Below are 17086 nucleotides of genomic sequence, written 5' to 3'. Positions count from 1 at the left end.
CGAAATCCAGATGATCACCATCAAGCCCTTGGATGATCTAGGCATCCTAGGCACATCCCTTCTTGTCTAAATCACCGTAAGATTAGCCAAAAACCAAATCGGAACACCAAAAGTCACAACTCCCTAAATTTGTTTGACGCAAAAGCATGGAGTGCCCTGCCTTAAGTGTGGTGCGTGTGACGAACAAATCTGTTGTTGTTTTGTTATTTGGTGTCGTTTCTAATCCAGGTCTTTCCAATCTGTTGTAGGGTTCTTTTTAGCTGTTGTTGGTCCGACTTCCACTGTTCCTAACTCGTTTCATTTGGACTAGAAATAAGTCTTTATTTGTGGTTGTTTTGGTACATGAGTTTGGGATTTGCATGTATTGCTACAAATATTTTTGTTTAGGATTTTGTGTGTGATGTTATATTCTAATTTTGTGTGAAATATGAACAACATGACATGTTATTTTCTGTGAAATAGGTAACTAGGGTATTTTATATGCTATTCATCATGATATGTGGATTTATGCATGTTTTGAGTGGTTAAGTTCATTATACAAGTGAGCAATTAATTTGTTGTGAAAATGTAGAGTCGTGCATGCTATGATTATGTTGTAATTTATTTTGTATGAAATTACGAAATGCATGCTAAAAAGTATGTTGTTAAAAGATGTATTTCATTACATGTTTTTGTATGATGTTATGTGGTGGTTTTTATTACATGTCTTGGTAGTATGATTGGTGGTATATTATCAATTGAATTATTAAAATTAAATACAAAAATGAATACATAATATCAATGGTGAGGTGTGTGTATGTCCCATGTGAGTACATTAGTTAATTAAAAATGGGGATACATATAGCAGGGGTAAAAGGGTAGTAACATGAACTTAAGTACATACCTTATCTGGATATTGTGTGGAAGACTACCGTTGGACAAGAGCTTAAGCCAAAGCGTGGTTGAGTGATTTTCTAGATAACCATTTTGAAACATGGTACCAGTGCACATTGGTGTATTGGGACTAGAGTGATGTTGGCTACAGATAGATGCCGGATCAAGCTCATTTGGATGGGGGTATAAGCGTGGAAATATCAAATGTACCATTCTTGAACGACAATGTATCGTACTCGTACATGAAGCGTCATAGTAGCGAACACAATGAATCGAGGGAAATGTTAGGGTGAGAGTCACGCCCGCACCTAGTTCAGTGGGTCGAGTCGGTCATGTTAGTAGTGAGCAAATTCTTCTAAAGGCGAAATTAGCGATGATTATGTGACCTCGCAAATTTCACGGTCAGTAAAGACCGATTTGTTTATGCTTTACTTGAAAATCAGAGTGTCTTTTTAAAGAAATATGTTGCAGAATTTGTTCCCAAAATATGATAAGTAAAATATCATAGAATTTCCGAAGAAATGTGTTTCATTATATTAAAAACGTTGGGATGTCATTGTCAATACAATACATAAGCATAAACAGAAATAGTACAGGCCATACAACATCTATTATTCAAATGGCTTATAATCCGTTGATCTCTCATCGGATCATTACTCTTGTTCTCTATGGCCACTACCTGTAATACAAGAAACTGAGTGGGACAGTTGTGGTAATCACATAGGGTTTTCAACCCACAATAATTAAGTTTATTAATTTCATCAAATCATTCAACCCGATTACCTGTTCCCGTTATCCTCACTTTCTGTCCCTAAAGCATCTAATTTAAGGGACCTATCCTAAGGATCATCGTCGGGAAGACAATATTGCTTAAGGGATTCCTCAACAATATATGTCAGTAAGGCAACCATGAGGTGGATGGAGTAAACCGGTGAACACATCGTTCATAAACACCTACATGTTGCAAGCCTGATAGCCTTCCACTAGACTGTCTAGAACAGTCTGTGGTCGTCATTTATACTCTGCTAGATGACTGGGTCAACTTTCAACATCGAGACCTTTCATCATTGTATTTCATCGCTCATCATCTATTTCATCTACCCATCTTTCCAAATATAAAGATTGGTATAACATACATATATAGTTTAAATCAAGGAAAAACATGCATAGATCATTCATCCAACATAGATATCAAGAACATGGATAATGTACACGTATAGCTAGGAGTCCGGCTCTGCGGGGGCAGAACTTCTGAGCCGAAAGCTCTTCTTCTCGGAGCCTTCTGGCACTCCGGGACTCGCCTCTAGCACTTGGGAAGTACTAGGGAGTGGGAGGGGGATAAGGAGGGTGTTTGAGAGAGAAAGAATGGGAAAGGTGTGATAAAATGGAAGAACTTCGCATCTATTTATAGGCTGCAGTTTTGGATTACGCTGGGTGTAAACTCCGAGTACACTGCACGTACGAGGCTCTACGATGTGTGTACGAGGGCCAGGTGTCGGCATTGCATGAGAATTCGTGGGGTGAAAGGGAAGTTCAGGATTCAGCCACGTGTCCCCTCGCATCGTAATCCCATTAACTTATAAATTCCATAACTTTCACATGCGAGCTCTGTTTTCGATGTTCTTTATATCCACGTGCAGGTAGCGACGTGATCTACAACTTTTGTTTAGACTTCGTTGGCTATTTATGAATTTATTTTTTAAGTTATATTTTAACAGGCTTAGATAGATAAAGTCCGTTAAAATTCATAACTTTGTCATCTGACGTTCGTTTTTGTCTGTCTTTATATCGTTGAGCTCCTATAAACGAGATCTTCAATTCTCCTTTAGATTGTGTCGGCTAAAAATGAATCAATCTAAAATTCAATTTCCGGACTGTGCAGTACTATGCTAAATCTTAGAAAAATCATAACTTCTTCATATAAAGTCAGATTTAGACGTACTTTTTATGTACGTTCTTTGTTTAATGTATACTACGAATTTCGTTTAGGTTACTAAGGCTATTTTTTTTTTTACTTTTTACGATACACAACGGCGTGCCGGTTTTGTCGTAAAACTTCGACGGGTCATAACTTCTTCATTATAATTCGGATTTCAACATTTCTTATATCACCGAAATCCTTGTTACGACTACTTAAACTTTCTTTATAGATATTAGGTTTATCTATTCTTTTATTTCAGACGCAGAATTTTATTATTATTTTATTACATCGTTATAAGCACGTATATTGCACATAAATCACATAAATCACATAATACTCAAATAATTCCTCTTTCTTACTTCAAAATAGGTTACAATTTTCGACCCTAACTATTACATCATAACATCAATGCTTAGCCAGAAACGCGGACGTTACAGATTAGACCCATGATAACGATGGACATGGGAGTAATTATAATGATGACTAATATAAATAATTACTATAGTGAAATGTCAGTAATTAATATATTCATAATATATTAATAAACCCAAGCGGCGAATGATGATTGTTAGGAACATGTAGTGTGGCTGCTTATGTGACTAAATGTCTTGTATGATATATACATGTTTACATACCTATGTACTTGAGATTGACTCACTGTGTTGATGCTGACACTTGTTTCTTTTCTTGTTGCTTTGGCCTTGCATTGGTAGATGTAGTTGGATTTGATGGCCTAGTGAGGTTGGGACTCTTTTGGGTAGTTACTCATAGTATTACCTTAGTGATGATACCAGTTTGAGACTTGTCTTTGATATTAATTTTACACTTGGATTTTGGTATCGATTTTACAAACTTTAATTTTGATGGGTTGATTTTGATTGATTTTATTTAAGTAACGTTGGTGATGTTTTCTAATAATTTGAGTATGAATTTCGTTGTATAATCTGATAGAAGATGATTTTAAATAAAAACAATGATGTGAAAAATCACGGCGTTACACCGTCTATGAGTAATAACTTCGTTCACCCAATGTTTACATAGCAAGATATGAGTAGGTTCCTAATCAATACCTTCTATATCATTCGTATCACCTAAGCCAGACTTGGTCGAAATCCTAGTTGTGGTAACGGGATGCAAGAAAGATGATATGGAAGCAGCAAGAGTAACTAAAGTTGGCTGAGGAACCTCATTATCCATAGCCAACAATCCTAATATATTTATTAATATAAGGTTAATAAAATAGAGGAAATATCAGAATAATCATAAACATAAAGTGTAACATCCATAAAATTGTGATAAATTTAAACATTTTAAAACCAACCAATTTAACAAAATTTTACAATCAAAGTTTTCAAAACATGTTTCACATTTGAGTCTCCCAAAATCATAAGTCAAAAACATGAGGATGTGTACGGTCACGCCATCTCCTTCCTTCGATCATCCGAAGTACCTGAAACATAACCCAAAACTATAAGCCAATGCTTAGTCAGATCCCCTAAAGTACCAACCCATAACATGTTAAGGCATAACCCATTTATCATTGTCTAAACCTCAAGATCTGGATTGACAGCCTTGTCTGGCGACCTTCGGGTGCTCGACTGACGACCTCTGGGCGCTCGTCTGACGACCCCTAGAGGCCTGGCCCATCTCCTTGCTGGATGGAGCTGAACCGGATGGGCCCAAGGGTTGACCTAATCTCCCTTTAACCTAATTCCAAGAGGAAAATACATAATTTCCCTTCTGACTTAATGGTCACCTATAATAGAATATGTCCCCCGCCTTTTAAAGGGATCTTCTTTCTCCTGTCAGAAACCCTAAAGGACCTCCCCTTTTAAAAGATCTACTATGCGCAAGAATCATATTTGTGACAATAGTCAATTTTGGGTCAAGTCAAAGTCAAACAAAGTCAGCGATTCAAACCGAGACGACTCAATTAACCCTTGTATATTAGGGTTTACGTTATGTAATTACTGTACAGCTCGCTATGTTAATGAGAAAACATCATTTGGAAAATTCATGTTTTTAATTTTCCTTAGCCTTAATAGTGCTAAACAATGAACCAAAGCGACAAAACACTTTTGCACACTCACCGGGAGTGTATAGGACACTAAAACATGGCTTAAGGGTGTTTACGGACCTTGCGTTATGAAGTCGGATGCAAAAAAAGGTCATAAATGGAACCTCTCTAAATCCCTTTTACTCTATCTCTCTCTATTTCAAATCTCTCCCAAATCTCTCTCAAAAGTTTCCGTAACTTTTCGTATTCATTTGGGCCATCCCGACCCTTAACCGGGTAAAAAACGGCTTGAAACGGGGTAAAAACGAGTAAAATAGGCTTAAGGAACCAAAACCTGCTCTATAGCGCCAAACCGTCTTAGAGCCGAAAGTCCCCTTAAGGACCGAACTGTTGAGAAGCGAACCCTAGGTCCGAACCCGAAGCCTCAGGACCGAACCTGAAGCCTTCGGGCCCGAACCTCGCATGATGAACCGAAGCCACCTTCGGGCCGAACTCTCCTACCTTCGCTCCATATCCATAAGGGACCGAACCTCGGCCAGGACCGAGTGGTCTCGCAGGAAGCCAAATGTTTCCTGGTTTTCGACTACGACTTCGTTTTGGCTTCGTTTTACATCATTTTAACCCGGGATTTTCACCCAAAACTTTATTTTATCAATTAAAGCTTCATAATTCACTAATTCCCACATTTTTAATGCAAATATTATCCAAGAAATTAGTGGGTGAAGTACAAGAGGGTCGAGTGTTGACTTTTCTTTGGTTTATGACACAAGCAACCCCCCCTCCCCCACCAACACACACCCACTCCATGACCAGCCACACCTCCCCACCATCCCTAGTCACTTCATTGTACTTTTTCCATCATACTCTAGCCATAACCACGTTCTAGAGGCTGGGAAAAACCAACCTCTCACCTCACTTCATTCATTTCCTCTCATTCCACCAAAAGATCAAACTCTTTTCTGTCAACTCTCCTCTCTCAGGTTCGAGAATTCCAAGGAACTTTCCAATACTTTCCTTCTCCATTTTGTAAGTATCTTCATCATTCCTATGATTGTTTCACATCCTCCTACTCAAATCATTGCCTTCTTACACAAACTCCATCATCTTTGTGTTAGATTCTCGAATCATCTAGGCATCTTCTTAGTGTTCTTGAGTGGAACACTTCTTTTCTTCGACATTCATCCACTAAAATCACACAAGGCGAGTTCATACCCCTATATTTTCATGCTTTTTTAAGTTTTAAAGGGGGGGGGGGGGGGAATACAAGTCAAAACACCAAGAACACCACTAAGTTCTTCTAACAGCTTTCATCAGAAAAGTTGGGCTCCATTCACAGACTGTTTTAATCAACTTAAACATTTTAGTTTTCAAAAATGTTTTAGGTGCAAGTAGTTCCAGTTCTTAGCTTTAAAATAACTACTTGCACATCTCCACATGATGTTTCTACGATTTATGGTGATTTTCACAAAACTGTCTATTATTTCAAGAACCAATCCGGACCAGTCTGTGATTAAGGACTTTTTTACACATGTTGGAGAACACTAAAAATCATGAGAAAATTTACAAACAAGCTAGACTCAATTTCCAAACTCTCATAATTTACGGATTTTTATTTGGACCTATGATGATTTTTCTATAAATTTTCTAAGAGCAGTAATAGAACATGTTAACAACAGAAAAATGCTATCAATTTCATTTCACCTGGTAACATGTCGAGAAAGGTGTATATATTTATGTGAATATATGTTATTGCAATAAATGACATTTTGTATTAGTAAATAGACATGCATCAGTTAACAAATGAATTTTGATATATATAGAACCTTAAAGATAACAAATTGTTATAATCAAAGTACATCCCTTACATACAAACATTTGAATAAACTATGTTAAGTATGGTTTACGTACATCACCACTACTACCCTTGTTTTGATAAACTATAATAGGTATAGTTTATGATATATTACATAACACACTCATACAAAAAGGGTACATTTATACAAAAGGGATTTTCATTACATTACACGTAAATTCGTTAATGACTTTTGTGAGACATTCGCTTCACATTACCAATAAGTCATGTATTGTAACCAAAGTCTCCTGGAGGGAGAGCATGAAAGGTGTATATAGATCTATATTGGGTTTGACAAACCCACACCTGAGCTGCATGCAACAGCTAGACCGGCAGGTCTGGGGTGACAAATGTCATAACAATTTCGACGCCTGAAGAATGTCGTTTCAGGCCATCTAGGTCATAGCATGGTTATAAAAACTCACATTAAGTATTAACAAACATAGAATTTACAGGGATTTCATTGAAATCAAACGAATTTATGTCAATTTAAACTTGCATTGTTTTACTATAAATATGACAAATTATTTGTATGTTCCGGTCTTTGGGTTTTAAGACTACATCTACACATTAAGGAAAATACTGGATTTTCTGGAACTGACACTACTTTTACAAGAAAAGGTTTTCATAACTGCATACAAAAACTTATGAGCTCACCAACCTTTGTGTTGATACCTTTTTCAAACAACTTGTATTCTTAGGAAATCATAAACAGGTAACCAAGTGCTTTTGAGGATGGGACGTTAAGGCGTCAAACATTTTACATTTTTGTCAACATATTGTAATTGATTTGGAAATATGTAAACTCATACAATGATGTAACTCTTTCAATTATATTTATGTTGGTTTTGTTTACTTTAATAACTATTATAATGGTTGTTGTGATACTATACATGAAGTCCTCCACCCTAGACGTTTCCACCATCCTTGGTTTTGGGGTGTGACAGATTGGTATCAAAGCACGGTTTATAGTGAATTAAGTATATCAAACCACATAAGATATACAAACTATAAACACATTTGGGACTAAAAGTCTCTGATTTGAAACATTTTTCAATTGGTTATACTTGTAGAAAATAAATAGTTTTCTTGATTAAAGTATACATACATGCATTACATACTCGCATAGTGTCATAACTAGGAGAACATAAAGTAAAAGAAGAGGAGTTGTACACTACGAGTATGCCTTAGTATATGTGAATCAAGTCTGGGAGGGATATAGCCTGATCTACTATATCTGTCCAAGAAGTGAGTTACATATTCCGAGGGATAGTCATAGTGGGCAAAAAATCTAACCACCTAACTACACCCTATATAGAACACCTTAAGAATCAAATCTAAACACTTAAAATACTATAGGAGTATTTTTTGTTGCTATAGTGCAATATTATTATTATCCGTTACACGCTTCTTACACCCCTATTCTCGTACAGACGACATGGCAGGATTTCATCTACCAGGAGACCCATACTTTCCCAATCAGGGAAATGCTGGCTGGATTGAAGAAGAGCCCGAAAAACTGATTGAAGAAGATCCTGAGGAGGACCCAAAGGAGATTGACGAAGAAGAAGAACCTGAGGAGGAAGATGAAATGGAGGATGAAGAAGAAGAATCGAAAGAGAAAGAAGAAGAAGAGGAACCAGAGGAGGACGTCTTCAACCCTCCTTACATCGCCAGGGTGCCTGCGAATTGCTTCAGCCACAACGGGCCTGAGCCCTATTGGGCAACAATGATCGAGAGGTGGAGCCGACAACAATGCCAATGGTCACCATTTGGCGACCAACGTGGTTACTACGACCTCAGCAATGGGGGACCGGCTGAAAGAGCCCTCCACGTCATGGTCCAGCATATCACGAATTTGGGGAACCAAAGTAGGGAAATGGCAGATTAAGTTCGAAATCTCAACGTTGTTACAGTAGCCACCGATGCACGCACCAGGGATTTGGAAAGGGACTTCTATCCAATGGAACAACTTATCGAGGACTTTACCACTGCTCGAGCGGAGGTAAGGGAGTACCAGGAGAGGCATGCGACACTCGAGGACAGAGTGATCGCGGCCGAACGCCGGATTGCGGAGCTTCAGGGAGCCTCGATCTCATCTCAGGGCCACCAGGGACCAGATGCCTCCCGCCGCTAGTAATGTTTGCACTGCTCATGTTTTTTTTATAAAAACTGGGATTTCGAGTATGCGTTGGTGCTACTCTATCTTGCGAATAGGTTGACCCCGCGATTAAGTGATTACACTATTCAAGGGGTTTTTGTGCTGTCAAACTATGTTTTACATTGATGAAATGTAGACCCTTATGAGGTCAAATTTTCCCCAAAACAATATGTACTAAAAGTTTATCAATGAATTTGGCATGCATTATACTTCGTTTGATGTTGACATGAGATTTTACTATGTAGTATTACAAACAAATTTCAACTAATAACTCGAAGATTTATAAGGCGTGCCTCGCCGTTATGTGTGATTAAGAAATGACTGGCCTAGAAATGGTGAGCCCGCCTTAGGACCTGTTCCTTGTTTGGTTGTGGACTTAGGGCAGACTCATTAGGATCAACAGCTTATTAAAATTTTAAGTTGCACATAACTGGGGCACATCAGGTGATTCTTAGGAGTGGGTCTGACATGGAACCGAACACATGACTTCGTTTGAGTCACCACTATTTAATTCATAAGTTTAATTGCATAAACTTTTTCTATGAATTACTTGCTAATGCAATAAAGTCGAGATATAATACAAATGAGATAAAACAAGTAACACTCGGCTCGTTATTACCATTGAAGTCTTGCCGACTTGTCATTTTAAAAACTTATGACAGAACTATGCCGCCAAGGAAAAGACCAAGACCTTCCAGCAGCGCAGCACCACCTCCTCCGCCGCCGCCTTCACAATTTGATTTGGCAATGTTCCAGGCTGCAGTAGCAGCAGTTGTGGCGGCAGCTATGTCGCAAATCGGCACTAATGGCAATGGTGGATCCAGATCTGGTGCTACACCCTCTAACCAGGGTGGCAGTTCGAGGCGCACAAAGGAATGCACCTACAAGGACTTCACCAATGGCAAACCCGATACCTTCAATGGGAGCGGGGGTGTCATCACACTAATGCAATGGTTCGAAAGGACCGAAGCAGTCTTCGAAATCTGTGCTTGTCCCGAAACGAGCAAGGTCAAGTACACGACATTCACTTTCACCGGTAGGGCTCTCACTTGGTTGAATGGCCGAGTTAAGTCACTTACTCCAGCAGCGGCTAACTCCATAAGCTGGGAAGACTTGAAAACGTTGATGCTAAAGGAGTATTGCTCGAGGGGTGAAATACAAAAACTCGAAGAAGAACTCTGGAACCTCAGAATGTTAGGCACAGATCTTGAAACTTACACTGTCTGATTCAATGACCAAGCACTCCTCTGTCCAGCAATGGTCACTCCAGAAGAGAAGAAGGTGGAACGATACCTCTGGGGACTATCATCCCAGATTCAAGATAGTGTACTGGCCTCGAAACCCGCTACCTTTGAAAATGCCAAGGAATTGGCACAACAACTTATCGATCACAGGGCCAGCCGTAGTATTATGATCACCACCATCGATTAAGCAAAAGGAGGGAACAACAAGAGGAAGTTCGGGAACAATAAAAAGAAGCAACCGGCACAGGACCCCGCCAAGAAGCATCAGACTGTTGATGTTCGTGCTGCCACCATTGCTACCACTCCAGCACCACCGAAGCAATATGCTGGAAATCTTCCTAAGTGCAACAAGTGCAACCTCCACCACAATGGTTCTTGTCGGGAAATGCACTGCAAAAACTGCGACAAGAAAGGGCATACCGCTCGTTACTGTAGAGCGCTAGCACGACCAATCGACCAAGTTGCCAATCTAGGGGAAAGCCAAACCTGCTATGGATGTGGTGAAGTAGGACACTTTAGGAGAAATTGCCCCAAAGCACATGCTCCTAATGTTGGTGGTGTAGGGAGAGTCCTGGCAATAGGACACAGGGAAGCAGTTAAAGATCCTACAGTGGTTACCGGTACGTTCCTCCTCAATAACTCTTATACGTGCGTACTTTTCGATTGTGGGGCAGAAAGGAGTTTTGTGAGCCCCCAATTCAAACATTTACTTAAACAAAATCCCCAGTCATTAAAAGATTTATACATAGTAGAAATGGCAAACGGAAAGGTTGAGCGCACTAATGATATATACATACGGTGTACCCTCATTCTAGATAACCATTCGTTCAAAATCGATCTAATGCTGGTCACAATAAAAAGTTTCGACATCATCATTGGCATGGATTGGTTAAGTCCAAATCGTGCCAACATTTTATGTTACGAAAGGGCTGTCCGCCTTAATCTGCCAAATGGTGAAACCCTTCTCGTCTACGACGATAAACCCAGTACAAATCTACAAATCATTTATTGCGTCAAGGCTCAAAAGTATCTCCGAAAGGAATATCATGCCTTCTTAGCCCATGTCGTAGATAATAATCAAGGGGTGAAGGATATCAAAGACATTACAGAAGTGTGCAACTTCCCTGACGTATTCCCAGAAGATCTTCCAGGTGTACCACTCGCACGACAAGTCAAATTCTGAATCGACTTGGTTCCCGGTGCTACCCCCGTAGCCAAAGCTCCATATCGCCTCGCACCGACAGAAATGCAAGAACTGTCTAGTCAATTGAACGAACTTTTAAGAAAGGGGTTCATCAGACCGAGCTTTTCACCCTAGGGAGCACCAGTCCTATTTGTGAAAAAGAAGGATGGATCCTTTCACATGTGCATTGACTATCGGGAGTTAAACAAACTTATCGTCAAGAATCGGTATCCCCTACCCCGAATCGACGACGTCTTCGACCAACTTCAAGGAGCAAGCTACTTTTCAAAAATCGACTTGAGGTCGAGTTACCATAAACTGCGAGTTCAAGAGGATGATATTCCTAAGACAACTTTCAAAACGCGCTACGGCCATTACGAATTTTTGGTAATGCCCTTTGGAATAACAAATGCACCTGCGATATTCATGGATCTGATGAACCGAGTGTGTCGACCCTTCTTAGACAAATTCGTGATCATATTCATCGATGATATCCTGGTCTATTCACGAAGCAAAGAAGAGCACAGCCAACATCTGCGACTAGTATTGGAGACTCTAAGAGCTGAGAAGCTTTATGCTAAGTTTTCAAAGTGCGAATTTTGACTCCGAGAAGTGGGATTCCTTGGCCACGTGGTTAGTAAGAAAGGGATACACGTGGATCCCTCAAAAATCAAAGCAATCGAAAGCTGGTCAGCACCTTCAACGCCGATCAAAATTCGACAATTTTTAGGACTTGCCGGCTACTACCGAAGATTCATACAAAACTTCTTCAAGATCGCTAAACCACTCACCACCTTGAATCAAAAAGGTGTGATGTTTAAGTGGGGAGATAAACAAGAAGCTGCCTTCCAAACGTTAAAACAAGCCCTGTGCAGCGCACTGGTCTTGTCTCTTCCAGAAGGAACTGATGACTTCGTGGTATATTGTGATGCTTCAAATCAAGGCCTCAGATGCGTGCTCATGCAGAGAGGGAAGGTCATCGCTTACGCGCCAAGGAAACTTAAGACACACGAAGTTAATTATACTACCCACAACCTTGAGCTGGGAGCAGTAGTGGTCGCCTTAAAGATCTGGAGGCACTACCTCTACGTCACAAAGTGCACAATCTTCACCGATCACAAAAGTCCTCAGCATATCCTCAATCAAAAAGAGCTCAACATGCGACAAAGAAGATGGGTAGAGCTGCTGAACGACTACGAGTGTGAAATTCGCTACCACCCGGGCAAGGCCAATGTAGTGGCCAATACCCTAAGCAGGAAGGAATATTTGGGCCGCCGAGTAAAATCTTAAACCATGAAAATCCATTCCCACCTGGCCACGCAAATCAAGGAAGCTCAACTAGAAGCCTTGAAACCAGAAAATGCGACAGGTGAGGCATTAAGGGGAATGGATAAGAACTTAGAAGTCAAGGATGATGGAGCTCGTTATCTCATGAACCGAATCTGGACACCAAAGTTCGGTGGGTTCCGAGACATCGTCATGAATGAAGCACACAAGACTCGATACTCTATCCATCCAGGGTCAGATAAGATGTATCTAGACCTCAAAAAGTTATAGTGGTAGCCAAACATGAAAGCTGAAACTGCTACTTATGTGAGTAAGTGCCTGACTTGTGCCAAGGTCACAGTAGAATACCAGAAGCCATCAGGACTACTACAATAGTCGGATATACCCGAGTGGAAGTGGGAAAGGATAACCATGGACTTCATAACCAAGATGCCTAAGACATCGGGTGGGATTGATACCATATGGGGTAATCATAAACAGATTGACCAAGTCTGCGCACTTCCTGCCGATAAAGGAAACCAACAAGACGGAGAAGTTAACCAGGACGTACATCAAGGAAATTGTGCGACTACATGGTGTACCAATATCCATTATCTCCAACCGAGATAGTAGATTCACCTCGCGATTTTGGCAGTCCCTACAGAAATCTCTGGGAACTAGGCTTGACTCCGAAAGTCCCCTTAAGGACAGAACTGCTGAGAAGCGAACCCCAGGTCTGAACCCAAAGCCTCAGGACCGAACCTGAAGCCTTTGGGCCCGAACCTCGCATGATGAACCGAAGCCACCTTCGGGCCGAACTCTCCTACCTTCGCTCCATGTCCAGAAGGGACCGAACCTCGGCCAGGACCGAGTGGTCTCGCAGGAAGCCAAATTTTTCTCGGTTTTCGACTACGACTTCGTTTTGGCTTCGTTTTTCATCATTTTAACCCGGGATTTTCACCCAAAACTTTATTTTATCAATTAAAGCCTCATAATTCACTAATTCCTACGTTTTTAATGCCAATATTATCCAAGAAATTAGTGGGTGAAGTACAAGAGGGTCGAGTGTTGATTTTTCTTTGGTTTATGACACGAGCAACCCCCCCCCCCCACACCCACTCCATGACCAGCCACACCTCCCCACCATCCCTAGTCACTTCATTGTACTTTTTTCATCATACTCTAGCCATAACCACGTTCTAAAGGCTGGGAAAAACCAACCTCTCTCCTCACTTCATTCATTTCCTCTCATTCCACCAAAAGATCAAACTCTTTTCTCTCAACTCTCCTCTCTCAGGTTCGAGATTTCCAAGGAACTTTCCAAGACTTTCCTTCTCCATTTGGTAAGTATCTTCATCATTCCTATGATTGTTTCACATCCTGCTACTCAAATCATTGACTTCTTACACAAACTCAATCATCTTTGTGTTAGATTCTCGAATCATCAAGGCATCTTCTTAGTGTTCTTGAGTGGACCACTTCTTTTCTTCGACATTCATCCACTGAAATCACACAAGGAGAGTTCATACCCCTATATTTTCATGATTTTTTATGTTCTAAAGGGGGGGGGGGGGAGTACAAGTCAAAACACCAAGAACACCACTAAGTTCTTCTAACAGCTTTCATCAGAAAAGTCGGGCTCCATTCACAGACTGTTTTGATCAACTTAAACATTTTAGTTTTCAAAAATGTTTTAGGAGAAAGTAGTTACAGTTCTTAGCTTAAAAATAACTACTTGCACATCTCCACACGATGTTTCTACGATTTATGGTGATTTTTACAAAACTGTCTATTATTTCAAGAACCAATCCGGACCAGTATGTGATTAAGGACTTTTTCACACATGTTGGAGATCACTAAAAATCATGAGAAAATTTACAAACAAACTAGACTCAATTTCAAAACTCCCAGAATTTACGGATTTTGATTTGGACCTATGATGATTGTTCTATAAATTTTCTAAGAGCAGTAATAGAAAATGTTAACAAGAGAAAAATGCTATCAATTTCATTTTGCCTTGTAACATGTCGAGAAAGGTGTATATCTTTATGTGAATATATGTTGTTGCAATAAATGACATTTTGTATTAGTATATAGACATGCATCAGTTAACAAATGGATTTTGATATATATAGAACATAAAAGATAACAAATTTTTATAATCAAAGTACATCCATTACATACAAACATTTGAATAAACTATGTTAAGTTTAGTTTACGTACATCACCACTACTACCCTTGTTTTGATAAACTATAATAGTTACAGTTTATGATACATTACATAACACTCATACAAAAAGGGTACATTTATACAAAAGGGATTTTCATCAGATTACACGTAAATTCGTTAATGACTTTTGTGAGACATTCGCTTCACATTACCAATAAGTCATGTATTGAAACCAAAGTCTCCTGGAGGGAGAGCGTGAAAGGTGTATATAGATCTATATTGGGTTTGACAAACCCACACCTGAGCTGCATGCAACAGCTAGACCGGCAGGTCTAGGGTGACAAATATCATAACAATTCCGACGCCTGAAGAACGCCGTTTCAGGCCATCTAGGTCATAGCATGGTTATAAAAACTCTCATTAAGTATTAACAAACATAGAATTTACGGGGATTTCATTGAAATCAAACGAATTTATGTCAATTTAAACTTGCATTGTTTTACTATAAATATGACAAATTATTTGTATATTCCGGTCTTTGGGTTTTAAGACTACATTTACACATTAAGGAAAATACTGGATTTTCTGGAACTGACACTACTTTTACAAGAAAAGGTTTTCATAATTGCATACAAAAACTTATGAGCTCACCAACCTTTGTGTTGACACCTTTTTCAAACAACTTGTATTCTCAGAAAATCACTAAACAGGTAACCAAGTGCTTTTGAGGATGGGACGTTAAGGCGTCAAACATTTTATTTTTTTGTCAACATATTGTAATTGATTTGGAAACATGTAAACTCATACAATGATGTAACTCTTTCAATTATATTTATGCTGGTTGTGTTTACTTTAATCACTATTACAATGGTTTTTGTGATACTATACGTGAAGTCCTCCACTCCCGAATGTTTCTGCCATCCTTGGTTTGGGGGTGTGACAATATTAAAGTGATATTGCTAATGAACATATGATACTAATGGGTCACACTAACAACAACTTGATATAATTGATTATTTATTAGAAATTGATTTTAATGAATATCCAATAAACTCTTATAATTAATTTGAAATTATTTATTTCTTGGAAATACTAATTTTCATTAGCATATAACATAATAGATATCATATGGTATCATTTATTAATTCATGTACATTATTTTGGAATAGAAAGACTCTTATGTCTTTTAGCTAAAATTAAAGTTTATATCTAATAAATAGTTATAAGAATTTTATAAACTTCTCTTCTCTACTATTTATAAAAAAAGATGAACTACTTTCTAGGAAACAAGACATGCTCTTTTGAATATAATAAGAGAAATTAAGCATGGCTTAAAAGGCATGGGAGACATGTAGGCCTTATGATATGGAGTGCTTAAAGTGTTAAGAACCCTTGGGTAATGATTTAGCTTGTTGAAGGCTTTCATCCCTTCATTTTTACTCATCAAAACTGTATGTCCCTCATACTCCTTCATTTTAAAGTGTTAGAAGATTATTTGCTTGCATTTTGCTCTCTTTAAGTCATATTTAGAGAAGTACTTAAAGATTAAGAATTTATGGACTAGCATCTACATCAAGTTGATTCGTTGTTGGTGTCTCAAAGGTTCACATTCTTCATCAACTTCCAAGCCTCCTAAGAGGATCCAAAGAAGAACAAAGGTTGTTATTTCTTCATCCTTTCTATGGTTGGTATTTAAATCTTTCTATAACTTGCAAGAAGATCCTTGGTGGGTATAAAATGTTTATGTTATGTTCTAAATTTAAAGTCTTCCGTTTGCTATATTTTTTTAGTTTATGAAACTATTTTTGAACTACAACCCAACAATATTAGTATCAAGAGCCACCTTGCAAGTTTGGTTAGATTTTTTATTTTTGGAAATCTTAGTTTTTGGAGAATATGGATAACTTGTTTTTCTATAAAAATAAGTTCATACATATTTTCTACGACAACTTTATAATTGTTATCTTTTTTATGTGACAAAAGTTTCATGCATCTTTTTTCATTTAAAGTTGTCTTAGAAAAAAAAGGTTGTTTTATATGTATGTTGATATGTATGATGTGTATAAACTAGCCAAGGACCATTATGATTGTTGTGTTGTTGTGTTTGTTGTTTTTATAATAAAAATGGTTGTAATAATTTATTTATTTATATGGTACGTAATAATTAAATACATTAGTTTTCTTGTTTATTTTTTTAAAGTAATATATTAGTTTTTAGAAATAATTTATTTGTACAAATATGTAACAAGAAATAAAGTTGGAGCCAATTTTTGAAGACAAAAGAGAAAATTTCGAGTTTACACATGTGCTGGCAGGACATGACACTTTCTGTAAAGTGTCATGAATGCTACACATGTGATGAACATGAATGATTCACATATGCTGAACAGAACATGAC

This window comes from Lactuca serriola, chromosome 3 (assembly GCF_051521515.1).
Source record: "Lactuca serriola cultivar US96UC23 chromosome 3, Lser_US96UC23_V15, whole genome shotgun sequence".
In the NCBI taxonomy this organism is placed as follows: domain Eukaryota; kingdom Viridiplantae; phylum Streptophyta; class Magnoliopsida; order Asterales; family Asteraceae; genus Lactuca; species Lactuca serriola.
The sequence above is the reverse complement of the archived record's forward strand: the minus strand, read 5'-3'. Positions refer to the sequence as shown.